At 43.9% G+C, this 13674-nt stretch overlaps 1 long non-coding RNA gene across 3 annotated transcripts; it reads right to left on the reverse strand.

Moving 5' to 3' along the window:
• Positions 1 to 2551: 2551 nt before the first annotated feature.
• Positions 2552 to 12831, reverse strand: LOC124511694 (uncharacterized). 3 transcript variants are annotated; one of them, XR_006961951.1, is made up of 4 exons: positions 6710 to 6778; positions 5120 to 5442; positions 4244 to 4306; positions 2552 to 3898 (listed from the first exon to the last, which is right to left on the reverse strand). It is a non-coding gene; the product is annotated as an uncharacterized LOC124511694 (long non-coding RNA). The 3 variants fall into 3 exon arrangements; XR_006961952.1 differs by lacking the exons at positions 5120 to 5442; positions 6710 to 6778 and adding an exon at positions 11622 to 12831; XR_006961953.1 differs by lacking the exons at positions 5120 to 5442; positions 6710 to 6778 and adding an exon at positions 10624 to 10680.
• Positions 12832 to 13674: the final 843 nt, after the last annotated feature.

The following is a 13674-nucleotide window of genomic DNA, read 5'->3' on the forward strand; positions in this document are numbered from 1 at the left end:
TGAGCCATCAGCCCAGAGCCTGACGCGGGGCTCGAACTCACGGACCGCGAGATCGTGACCTGGCTGAAGTCGGACGCTTAACCGACTGCGCCACCCAGGCGCCCCTGGAGCTGATGTTTTAAAAGTAAGTCACTCTCTGCAACGTCTGTGCAAATGAATGGCACACCCACATCTACTTAAGTAAGGGACACACTGGCCTAGAAGGAATATAGAAATTCTCACCGCAAAACCCAATCTGGGATGGGAGTTCTCTGCACAATCTTCTCCACTTTTCTGTTAATCTAAAACTCATCTAAAAATAAAGTGCAATTTTAAAAAGCCTTTAGATTCCATGCATGTTAGAGGCGATTGCAATCTGGTGGAATTTGCAAGGGTAAGTATTACAGAAGTGCATGTAGAATAACACGAATGTCCTTGGGTCCTCATCTAAGCCATCCGTGGGAGCCTCATGGAGAAAATTAGGATTTTCACAACAGTTTGAAGGGACTAAGACGGTTGATGACGGGCAAAGTCATAGCCATGCGGTTTATTTCGAAGGCAGACGCACAGGTGGCGGTAAGGTGCCCGGACGGTGGGCTTCCCTAGGCATCAGGAAAAAATAACATACAGATCCAAGAAGACACTAAGCTGAGGAACCCCGCTTCCTAAAACCCGACAGTCACATTTTGGACATTTAGCCTGGGCATCGTGAACGATCATGTTATAATTGGTGACATAAATAAAAATCTATTTACTTTTTAACTGCGAGGGCGTAAGTGGACTTACCAGTTCTGATTGTTCTGAGTTTCTGAACAGTTCGACCAGTTCCAAGTTTTAAAAAAAACACTTTAGCAAGCGGTCGAAACACGGCACACTGCGTTGGTACCACTCTTGTAGAAAATCACCCCAAAGCGGAGAGAGGCATTGTGCCATCTGGCTTGGCTTGCAGCTTGTGGATCTGCACCATCCTGGAACCGTGCGGCCCACCCTCACCTCCCAGGTGGACCCTCTGGCCGGCCGTCTACTGGGTACCAGCTGTAACTAACCAGTTATGACCAGCTTCTAGGAGGAAACGCCAAGGAGAGGGAACTTGGAGTCTGAGACATTACACGCCTACTGAAATTACACGCATACCGAACAGGAAAGTCTTTCTGGTCCGCGGGTTTTTGAACTTTCGTTTTTAATACGGATATTTTTGTGAACTAAACAGCACGTAGAATCCCAAATATAAAACTGGGAAGGCAGAGTTGATTGGCACGGGAATAGGGGAGGGGCCTAGGAGCCCAGCTGCCTCAAGTCCCGCGCGCTCTAACTTTGGGGTACTTTCTGGAACACCTGGAGCCGAAAACCCCCGATGCGTCTGACTCCCAGAGATGTGCGGTGACTTGGTCCAGACACGTAGCAGCGGAACCAGGGCTGGATCCAGAACTCCTCCCCCCACCCCCCCGGGGGGTGTTTTCCGCACCACGTCGTCATTTCCCGGGCCACTTGCCTCGCAACGCTTTCCTAGAAAACCTGCACAGGGGCGCCTGGGTGGCTCAGTCGGTGAAGCGTCCCGCTCTTGGTTTCGACTCAGGCCACGATCTGGCAGGTCAGGAGTCGGAGCCTCAACCGGGTTCCGCACTGACAGCACGAAGCCCGTTTGCGACTCTCTCTCTCTCCCCCCCACTCTCTGCCCCTCCCCTGTGCGCTCTCTCTCGACATAAATAAACTTAACAGAAGTAAAAAACCCTCCACATACTTGAGCCGAAGGGTGTGTTAACTAACCTGATTGTGGTAAACATTCCACAACACGTATGTGTATCAAATCATCGCATGGCACTCCTTATACTTACGCGGTATTATACGCCGACTCGATCTCAGTAAAGCTAGAAAAAATCAAAAAGGAAAAAGAAAGCCTTCACGGTGCCCCTTTGAGAGAAACAGATTGAGCCCCGCAGGTAGGGAGAGAGAGGAACAGGCTAGGTGTCACAGGTGGGATGGCCCTGGAGGAGACACGACACGGTACAAAAACCCCGATGGAAAAGCCACACGGTGCCTCAACACACCTGCCACTGAGCTCCTTGACAGTGAAGCCAAAACCTCTTTTCGGGCTGTCTTTTCCAGAAGACATGAAGGGCCCCCGATGAGTGGATTCCCAGCAGGCATTCCCTCCTGCTGGTATCCTTCAGTGTGGCTTGGGGCTGCTGGCCTTCCAAGGTCACAGCGAGCCCTCTGAGAGAGCCTTTGATTAATGCGGAAGGGAATTCCCACTGGCTGATTAAATATTTTTATATTTTATCATTTTCCTGCAGCTAGCAGCTTTTGGCATGCAGGGTATTTTTATGAACGATGTAAGTAAATATTATGGGGTCAGTCACGGAGATGAACTTGGGCCCACAAGCCTGGGGCTGGAAGACGTTAGCCTTCACTGAAAAAAATAAAAGTGGGAATAAAAAAGGAAAATATTGAGGATTTGAAAATACTTGCAAAGCGTTGCAACTGTGCATCCAAAATCCAAAGTTGATATAATTAGATCACTAGAAGCAAATTGATTTTGAGTGATATATCTGGATATCCAAGGGGTCTAATTCATTTTATTTCAAGTTTGCAGCATTTACTAGAAGAAAAGGAAGAAGCAGGGTTACACTTTCACGTTAACAACCGTGAGTTTTGTTTTCCAGACAGAACTAGACCTTTCCAGACTCTTCCACAAAGCACGACACACAGATTCCTAAGATGCCAAGCCGTTACTCAGAGTTTCCAGGGGCCACAGGCCACTTTTGGTCCAAATGGCCCTTTGGAAAATACAAGAAAGAAAAAATAAAGTGTGGGCCATGGTGGTGTTATGCTCCAATGCCCTCTTGAGTGGGAAAGCCTCGATGATCTGCTTGGAGCTGATGTCACAAAAATCCTCCTTGACACAGGGTGATTCACTGCAGGAAATTTATTCCTTCCTGGGAAACCACTAAACCTCTGCCGTTCCACAGCCACCCGCCTGGAAATCCCCGGGGAATCCACGCGTAGTGTATCGGTCAGCAGCTCCGAAGCAAGACGCCTCCCCAGAGCATCTTTTCCACTTTTCTCTCTGTTCCCCTTGCCGCCGGCCCAGGTCGGGATGAACAGGAGGAGCACTGCACAAATTCATTTGATATGCACTGCGGATTTATTTTTGCGCTATCACTCTTTCTGCACCTACTGTCTCCGAGCTTTGCCGTTTGCCCCTCTGCCCCCTTCGTCGATTTATTCAAGTCCAAATCGTTTCACAATCTTTCTGATTAGCGAAGGGCATTTATGCAACACACACCCCATAAATTTTCTTCTCCTTTAGGTGCTTTCAACACTGTTTCCCTCATCTTCAAATCTAAGAGCTCAGCCTAACCCTCAGGTAATTAACAAACTCTTAGTGCCCCGCATATAGCAGGAAGTCAATAAATAAGGGGCAGGAAGGTAGAAAGGACAGCGGAAAGGAAGGAAGACAGGAAGGGAGAGAGGAAAGAACGGGAGGGAGGGTGGGAGGAATCAGCCTGGAGCACAGCCCACGTTCCTCCTGGTGATTTGGAAATACCTGGGGACCATCCTGATTGAAGGCTGGACCCTGTGACGGCCCAGGTGAGAACCCCCCTCCGGCAAGGCAGCACCGTGGAGGCAAGATGTCAGAAAGGCGTATCTGGAAGGACAGGGCTGACCAATCAGAGGGACTGTGAACGGGGCTGACTTGCCAGGACAACGGTGCCAAGTGACAGCGCTGTTCCAGGGAGGAAGGCGCGCTGAAGCTCCCGCCAGGTGCCCCGGCTCCGGTCTCCGGGCTGCTTCCCAGGATCTCTGGAAACCCTGTTTATTAGCGCATCCTCTCAAGTTGATCCAAACGGAGCGAAAGCTTTCTGGAATCTAGGTGCGATGGTGTCTTGCACTTCCTTTTTGCCTTCCTGGCCTGCATCTGGAACATAAAGAAGCGATTGCACAGATCAGGAAGAACTCTGACCACACGGGTGAAGAATGCTGTCACCAGCCCGCCTTCCTCCCCGGCTGCCGGCCCTCTTCACCGACACTCACACTCGCCACGAGAGCTGGGTTCTAGGCGCCGTGAAAGAGAAGCTCATAAGGAGACTGGCTGCCTTCTAGAAGCTACCGTAGAAGGTTGTACGGTTTTTTTCCCTGATTGGAACCTGGAGTACCAGCTGACCGTCTGCATTTAGGTCATCCTGGGAGAAGGTCTGGTGGGATTTCGGGAGAGGGTCTTCTGAGACTGTGTGGGCAGGAACCTAGTAGGGGACGTACTCACTTTAGTTCCAGGAAATGAGACGCTCTTGACTTTCCACGTAAATTCTTCAATGCCAGGAAATAGCTAGGGAGGGAATGGAGAAAAAGACAGAGAGACAATGACTTTTTGGCAAATCATGTACAGTTAAGGGCAAATTTTATTATTTAAATACACAAAGTAGATCTTTGATGATCATTATAATATATAGTGAGATGAAATACCAAGTACCGGGCAATGTTGATCTCTTCTTCCAGTCCTTACGAGAAATCTATAACTGGATTCTTTTTTTTTTTTTTAAGTTTATTTATTTTGAGAGAGACTGAGAGCAGCGCAAGGAGGGGAGGGGCAAAGAGAGAGAAAATCCCAAGCAGGCTCTGTGCTGTCAACGCAGAGACTGACCCCGGGCTTGAACTCACGAAACCAAGAGATCAACCTGGGCCAAAACCAAGAGCCAGACATTTAGCCGACTGAGCCACCAGGCACCCCTAAACTACATTTGTTGACTATCTCTGTTTTACAGATGAGGAAACTGAGGCTGACAAAAGTGAAGCAAAATGCTCCTGGCCACGCAGCTGGTGGTAGAACTCGAATTTTTGAATTTGCTTCCAGTTGATGTTCTAGTCTCTTTGCACTATGGGCCACATATATACGTACACAAACTGGGTAAATCCTGTTAAATAAATCCTGTTTCAAGATTACAACTACCAATTGCTTCCGTCCCTCCCACCGCCTTAGTTTAAGAGTTTTTGTATTTGCATCTGCAACGCCTACTTCTGGAGCAAGTTTGCTTACACACTACATTATGCCACTGGAGAAACTGGAACCCCTGTCCCCACCTTCCAGATTCATCCCCCCCCCCCCAACCACCCCTCCAGGCTCACAAGCACAGGCACACACCTGCTCACAGAGATTGCTCTTTCCGGTAGGTCTGGAACCCTGGACTAAAACCTCCAGTTTCTGCTGATTGAATTAATATGTGCAAGTCAAGTTCCCCTCATTATCTGCTTCTCCCCAGACATTTTGCAGGGCCTTCTGGCCCGTGGCTTCCAGCTTTATTGCCGTTTCCCTGATGGAAGAAAATCATGGAACTCTCGAGCCATCTTCCAGTCGGACTCCACTCTGCTTTTTGGCATTTGTGCAGGGCGCCTCTGCAGAGAGCCGCTGGAAGCCAGTTCAGGTTTTGTTCACCAGTTCTTTTCGACTCTACTCACTTCTGGCCTCTGTGCAAATGAGACTGTGTATAAGACTCAAGCCCTGTGCCACTCCGTAGCTAACCCCAGTCCCTAGTATGTGAAAGGATCTGAAGAAAACCCATTCTATAGCACCCAGAGAAGTTTCGCGGAAAGAGAGGCATATTTCTCCAAATTCTAACAGTCGTAATGTCTTAATGCAAGTAACTGGAAAACAGTTTGTGCCCATCGTGGAAGTGATGGAGAAACCAAAGGCCATCATAGCGATGGGATTATCCTGTCCTCGCCCACTGTTTCCACTTTCAGAATATGTTACAACAATAATAACAATAAAGCTATTCCAAATATGCCAAATCTAAAATATCTGCACTCCCAGACTCCACTATTGTGACTGTTTCTCACTGATATTTTATAATCTTATCACTTTTGGCCACACATCCACATACCACCCTGGGTTATTTGTGAAGATAAATCTTCTGCTGAGATCAAAATTGACAATTATTTTTTGCCGCGTCTAAATTTATTTTTGCTGCCTTAAAAAAAGACTTCGAAAATATTTTCCAGTGGGTTTATTTGTTTAAAAAAGATTTGGGTAAAGACATTACTCTGAACCAAAAAAAAAATATATATATATATAGATAGATAGATAGATATAGATATAGATAGATATAGATATAGGTATAGATATAGATATAGATGATATAGATATAGATATAGATATAGATATAGATAGATATCTTTTGGGTTGTCAACTACCGACGACCACATATTTGGAATATCTTGAATTATCCAGGAGCTGACAATTTGGTTTTAGGATCATTTGTAACCTTGGCTGTGTTCCTATGTTTCAGCGTTTTCAGAGTTTGTCAAAAAAATATATAACTTTAATCATTAATTTCTGGCTCCTTATCGGCATGGGTTTATTAGCTAATTGAACTTCACATTATCCAGATTTTATGAGCTTAGTTTTCATCACCTCTGAAGTGGAAAGAATAATACCTACACTATAGAATTGCCATGAGAATTGAGTGACATAGGTCAAACAATGACTGCCCATCGCACACTAAGTGCTCACTAAAGGGAGCTTGAAAATATTATCTAAAGAGTGAAGTTTAAAATTAATCGGGTGACAGCAATTTGTGCGCATGTCGCCTGTCCCCACAGGCCTGTGTGCTCTGAGAGGATGTGCCGTGGCCTCCTCTGACCTCTGCCTCTTCCCCAGCTTTCAGCCTGGTCCTGACACACAGCACTGTCTCCCAGTGCACAATGGTAGCATGAAAATCATTTGAACATCCACCTGCCATGATCTCCATCGCACAGATAAGTAGTTGCTCATCGTTGTCTATCTTTAGAATTGATTTCTTTTCTGTAAACACAAATAAAAATATTTTTTTTTGTAGGTGCTTTTTTATTTATTTATTTATTTTATTTTTCAATATATGAAATTTATTGTCAAATTGGTTTCCATACAACACCCAGGGCTCATCCCAAAAGGTGCCCTCCTCAATACCCATCACCCACCCTCCCCTCCCTCCCACCCCCCCATCAACCCTCAGTTTGTTCTCAGTTTTTAAGAGTCTCTTATGCTTAACACAAATAAAAATTTTAACTCCAATTGTAAAGATCCTGTTTTTGTTTTCCTCTTCTATTTAAGAAACTGAAGCTGAAATTCTAATGTGAATTCAGTAAATGGGTGTTAAATAAGCTCACGCCTTAAAAAAGTCAGCAGATAAATGATGTCATCGGCTTTTCCGAGGAGAGGTAAAATTGAGACAACTTGGGAGAACAGCAGGAATTTGTTATTTGCTTTGGGGCTTGTCTCAGAAACAATGAGCTCCAGTCTGGACGGCTGAAGTACAGCTAAGAAAAGATTTGACCTCACGTGTGAACGTGTTGACCGCTCTACAGGGAGGAGGCCAAGGCCATCAGGCCACCTGCTTGAAAGAGTCAGTGACAAGCACACTGGGCTGGCACATGTTGCTTTTGCTCCATAAGGAATGTTATTTCCCAATTTTTCATCTAATAAGCTTTTTCCACCCTTTAAAGATACATAAATAACTGTATGGGCAAATGCTACAAACTAATTTTTGTAGCATTATCTGGTGCTATTGCAATATTCTAAATGTATTTGGCTCAGACTTGAATTCTGTGTGTATGTTTGTGTGTTTAAAGAAAAACTCAATTTATAGGACCGTATCAATATTAGACAGACAGATATTTCCAACACCCCATATATGCTATGAACAGTGCAAAAAAGGCTAATGGTTTGGCACAAAAGGGTAAGAGGAAAAATGCTAAGGCTCTAGAATGGAAGACTGGGGCCAGCTTGTGCAGTCCTGTGCTTCTGAATTTAGAATATATTTTACCTTCCAGGACAAGGCGGGGCAATACATTTTACCTTAGAAATGAAAAGCAGCCTAAGTATTGGCTACCTGGAGAGCCATGCTAGAAAGTTTCCCCTGCTGAAAGCAGCTTTATTGAACAAGTGTGCCCTGCAAGCCAGGAGTGGGAGCGGCCACCCACATGCTGAGCATTTGTCATTCTTTGTCCCGTGGTCCAAGACCCACTGGAGCCTTCTGGCAGAGAAAATGGCTTCACTGGGTCTGTGCTTAAGAAAGGCCTGTCAACAGTGAGGAGAATGAGTCAGAGAAGAAGCAATTAATGTAATTGATCTTGCCTCATACGTAGCTCTTTTCTAGACACAGGAGACAATCGATATCTCCCTTCGCACTTGCAGCTCGGCACTTGTCAGTTTGGGGGAAGGTGGGGCGATCTGGCTCCTGGGACAGGATTCCGTGACAGCAGATGGCTTCGCCCACCCGCAAAGGAGGGCGGTCTTCTTTTAGGGCCCTTGCCTTGTAGAAATGGGACCATAAGTTTGTTTTCACATCTCAGATTACAGGACCAAGGCTGTGTGTTTAATAAGACACATTTTCTGAACCCCAAGCTGAGTATCGTTCTCCTGATTATTACACATTTGTTCAGGAAAGTGAATTCTTATCTTTTGACCCAAAGTACCTTCCAGAAACTGCTGGTATCTGAGCACATTTCTCCAAAATCAGAAGCATTTCTCTAAAAGAGAAATAGCAGCCAATGGTGCAGTGTGTCCCTTGGAGTTCCAGCAGGAAACAGATGGCACTCCCAAACTGAGTAAGTGAGGAATGTTCATAAAAGAATAAGTTACAAAGGTGTGGAACGATCTTGGGACACGCACAAGGGATGGTGAAGGACCTTGGGACTACGAGAGCAGAAGGTGATGGCGATTGGTGAGCACTTCATCACGTCCAGGTCTGAAGGGAAATGTGCCAGTTACAGATCTCAGGGTTGGTGGTTATTGGGAGAGGGTCACTGGAGGAGAGCTGTGACACTGGATGGAAAGATGTGGCCAAATTGTGTCCACTGCAGAAAGGGAATTAAATGCATCACCTCCCTTTCCTCCCACTGGGGCTGGGAGCTCATTGATACGGTTTGTGCAGATCAGCCTGCCGGACACAGACTAGGACAGGGAAAGGTGGGGTGGGTATCGGGAGGGCAGAGAGAAAATAACCTTCTCAGTGCAGTTTTGGCATGCAGTAAATCGGCAGAAAATTATAGTGATGGGACATCAGGGAGATGTTGGACTCCGAAGCTCCAAGCTCATATTCTTCCATACAATCATGGGGAAAAAACACTCAAAAAACCCTTGCCCAAATGGCAACAGCCTTAGATTCAAGTGGTGGCAAATTCAGGTCCCAGTTCTACTCTTTAAATCAGAGGGAGAGAGCAGACCTTATCTGCAAATTACTGTGTACATCTGTTCTAACTCGGCTGGGGATTCCTGAAGGACTGACTTGCTCTCTCTTTCTCGCCTAACTCAGAACACAGGCCAGAAGAGCTGCAGGGTTTGCTCATAGAAGCAACCAGGGAAAACACACCTGTACACGCCTGACGTAACAGATTCCCACCGGAGACATACAAGAGACCATCTAAGGCCTGGAGGACAGAGTGGGGTAAGACTCTCTGGGAAACCAAGAGATTCAAAAGCAGTTATTTCTATAAGGGAATCTAGAAAGCCACATGCCTACCCAGGTAAGACATATGCTCACAAAAGTCTGAGAAGACTTTGAACTTTCACCTAAGGTTCAGAGCAAGACTAACCGAGGGAACGGTCACCCTGCATAGAGCCCATCTGCCAAGGCTGTGAGCGGGGAATGCCCCCTCAACCCCCCACCCCCCCACTGGTACTTCTATCTCTACCTCTATTTCTATCTCCATCTCTATCTCTATCTTTATCTCTATCTCTCTCTTTCTCTTTCATCTCTCTATCTCTATCTCTATCTCTATCTCTATCTCTATCTCGGTGTTTTTGTCTCTTTCAGCTCTTGGTATTCAAGAAAATCTCTATCAAACTGTGTTAGCTCAACACAAACTAAAGTAACAGAGACTTCAATGAACACATACGGCAAGGAATAGACTTTGCAAAAATAGTCTGGAAAAGTCACAAAACAAATGTGGCGATCGCAGTTTCTAATAATCAAAAAAAGCAAGCTCCGGGGAAGGGGAGAAATCTGATTTCCAGAATCACCATGTTATAATAACGTAATGCCCAATTTTCAATGAAGACGACAACAACAAACCCAGGAAAATACGGCTTATTGAAGGGACAAATTCCTTTAATTTAACAGAATCTGTTCCCAAGAAAGCTGACAATGGACTTAATAAACAACGACTAAAACAACTTATTTATTTATTTATTTATTTAGAGAAGAGCATGTGTGAGCAGAAGGGACCCTGCTGTCAGTGCAGAGTCCGACAGGGGGCTCGATCCCATGAACAATGATGAGATCATGACCTGAGCCTATATCAAGAGTCAGATGCTTAATCGACTGAGCTACCCAAGTGCCCCCTAAAACAACTTTTTTAAATATGCTCAAAAAGCTAGGGGAAAACATAGACAAAGAACTAAAGGAAATCAGGAACATAATATATTAAAATGATGAGAATATCAACAAAGATATAAGACTTATAAAAGGGAAATAAACAGAAATTCTAAAGTGAAAAAGTGCAATAACTGAAATGTAAATTCCACCAGTGGGTTGCAACAGCAGAGATGGGCAGGCAAGAGAAAAAAAAAAAACCACAACAGAATTTGAAAATAGGACATCTGAAATTCTCAAGTCTGGGGTGCAGAAGAAAAAGATGAAGAAAGTGAACTGAATCTAAGGAACTTACGGGATGCCATCAAGAAGACCAATATCGGTGGGGCGCCTGGGTGGCTCAGTCGGTTGAGCGGCCGACTTCAGCTCAGGTCATGATCTGGCGGTCCGTGAGTTCGAGCCCCGCTGACAGCTCAGAGCCTGGAGCCTGTTTCAGATTCTGTGTCTCTCTCTCTCTGACCCTCCCCCGTTCATGCTCTGTCTCTGTCTCAAAAATAAATAAACATTAAAAAATTAAAAAAAAAAAAAAGAAGACCAATATTGGCAATGTCTCTAGGATATGGTGGGTTCAGCTCCAGACCACAGCAATAAAATGGATATCCCAATAAACCAAGTCAAATGAATGTTTTTGGTTTCCCAATGTATATAGGGGTTACGTTTACACTGCACTGTAGCGTATTAAGGATGCAATAGCACTATGTCTACAAAAAACAATATACAGGGGCGCCTGGGTGGCGCAGTCGGTTAAGCGTCCGACTTCAGCCAGGTCACGATCTCGCGGTCCGTGAGTTCGAGCCCCGCGTCAGGCTCTGGGCTGATGGCTCGGAGCCTGGAGCCTGTTTCCGATTCTGTGTCTCCCTCTCTCTCTGCCCCTCCCCCGTTCATGCTCTGTCTCTCTCTGTCCCAAAAATAAATAAACGTTGAAAAAAAAAATTAAAAAAAAAAAAAAAAAACAATATACATACCTAAGTTAAAAAATACTTTATTTATGGGGCACCTGGGTAACGCACTTGGTTAAGCGTCTGACTCTTGATCTCGGCTCAGGTCACGATCTTGCAGTTCATGAGTTCAAGCCCTGCATCGGGTTCTGCTGCTGACGGTGCGGAGACTGCTTGGAATTCTGTCTCTCCTTCCTTCTGACCCTCCCCTGCATGTGCTCTCTCTCTCTTTCTCTCAATAAATAAATAAATAAATAAAATTTAAAGATTAATTTAAAAATACTTTATTTCTAAAAATAAACCATCACTTGAGTTTTTAGCAAGTAGTAATATTTTTGCTGATAGGGGGTCTTACCTTGATGTTCATGGCTGCTGGCTGATCAGGGTGGTGGTTGCTGAAGGTCAGAATGGCTGTGAAAACTTCTTAAAAATCAAGCAACAATGAGGTTGGCCATTAATTGACTCTTCATGAATGATTTCTCTGTAGCACGCAATGTTGTTTAATAGCATTTTGCTCACATCAGAACTTTTTTCAAAATTGGAGTCATTCCCCTCAAGTCCTGCCACTGCGTTGCCAAATAAATTGGTGTAAAATTCTAAAGCTTTTGTTGTCATCTTAACAGTCTTCACGGCATCTCACCAGGAATAGATTCCATGCCAAGAAACCATTTTCTTTGAGCGGCCATGAGAAGCACCCCCTCATTTGCTAAAGCTTTATTATGAGATTGCAGCAGTGCAGTCACATCTTCAGGTTCTACTTCTAATTCTAGTTCTCTTGCTGTTTCTACCTTATCTGTAGTCAGAGCACACACGTGTGGTGTGGCACGTCAAAACTCACAAATAGTAACATCACAGATTACTGATTGCAGATCATCATAACAAATATAATAATAATGAAAAAGTTTGAATTACCAAAAGTGTGAGAATCATCAAAATGTGACAGAGACACGAGGTGTGTAAATACTATTATGAAAATGGTGCCAATAGACTTGCTCAATGCAGGGTTGCCACAAACCTTTGATTTATAAAAAGTGCAGTATCTGCGAAGCAAAATAAAGTGAGGTGCAATAAACAAGCAAAAAGAATATGTCTGTATATAAATTATGGGAATTCCAGAAGAGAAAGAAAGTAGCAGAGACTTATTTGAGGAAATAACGGCTGGAAACATCCTGAATTTCATGAAATACATGAATATACAAATCCAAGAAGCTCAACGTACTTTAGGATAACCAAAAGAGATTCACATCAAGACACATAATCAAACTGTCAAAAGCCAAAGTCAAAGGGACTCTTGAAATCAACAAGAGTGAAGCAACTCATCATAGACAAATGATCCTTAATAGATTATTCTCCAGTTTCTCAGCAGCACTCTTGCAGACCAGAAAGCAGTGGGATGATATATTTAATACACGCTGGGGAAAAAACAAAAAAAAAAAAAACAAAACAAAACAAAAAAAAAAAACTTAAAATGGGAATTCTCTATCCAGAAACTATCCTTCAAAAGTGATAGAGAAATTAAGACTTTCCAGAAAAACAAAAGCTGAGAGAGTTCATTACTACAAAACTTGTTCTACAGAGAATGTTAAAGGAAGTCCTTCTTGGAAGATTATTTTTTGCAAATGCTACCAAGCAATGAATTCAATTCTAAGACTGTCAGGTCCAATATGTTAAAGGCTCAGTCCTGCAAAACTGCCCCCCTTTTGACTCCCCTTCTTCAGCTGTCATTCCCAAGTCCAGGTTGTCACCTATGCTTCTGATGGACTGGCTAGAGATCAGATGTTCCCATGATCCCCTCCTTGGGTTTCATTAAGTTGTTACTGTGGCTAAAAGAACTTAGAGACACATTTTACTTTCTAGATTACTGGTTTATTATAAAAAGATAAAACTCAAGAACAGCCATATGGAAGATGCATAGGACCCATTCCATCCTCTCTAGACACCTCCACGACGTCACTAACCCAGAAGTTCTCTGAATCCATCCTTTGGGTTTTTATGGAGGCTTCATTTACATAGGCATGATTGACGAAATCATTGGACATTCATTCAACCTCCAGCCCGTTTCCCTTCCCTGAAATCAAAGGGTGAGACTGAAAAATTTTTAATCCTCTATAATTTTGGATTTAACTCTACTTTGAATTTAACTCTACTTCAGGGTGTGTGAGACAAATGCATAGAACATAATTATAAATCTATGTAAACGGGTATATAATGTGTAAAGATGTAATTTGTGACATCAATAACACAAGAGTGATGGAACTATTATAGGAGAAGGGTTTTTTATGCAACTGAAATTAAGTTTGTATCAATGCAAATTAGATTGTTATAACTTTAAAAGATTATATGTAATCACCATGGTAACAATAAAGAAAACATCTACAGAATATACATGGAAGGAAATGAAAAGGGAA

This window comes from Lynx rufus, unplaced genomic scaffold (genome assembly GCF_022079265.1).
Source record: "Lynx rufus isolate CCGP_SWC_20201006 ecotype Redwood Valley unplaced genomic scaffold, mLynRuf1.p SCAF_1, whole genome shotgun sequence".
NCBI classification, from domain to species: domain Eukaryota; kingdom Metazoa; phylum Chordata; class Mammalia; order Carnivora; family Felidae; genus Lynx; species Lynx rufus.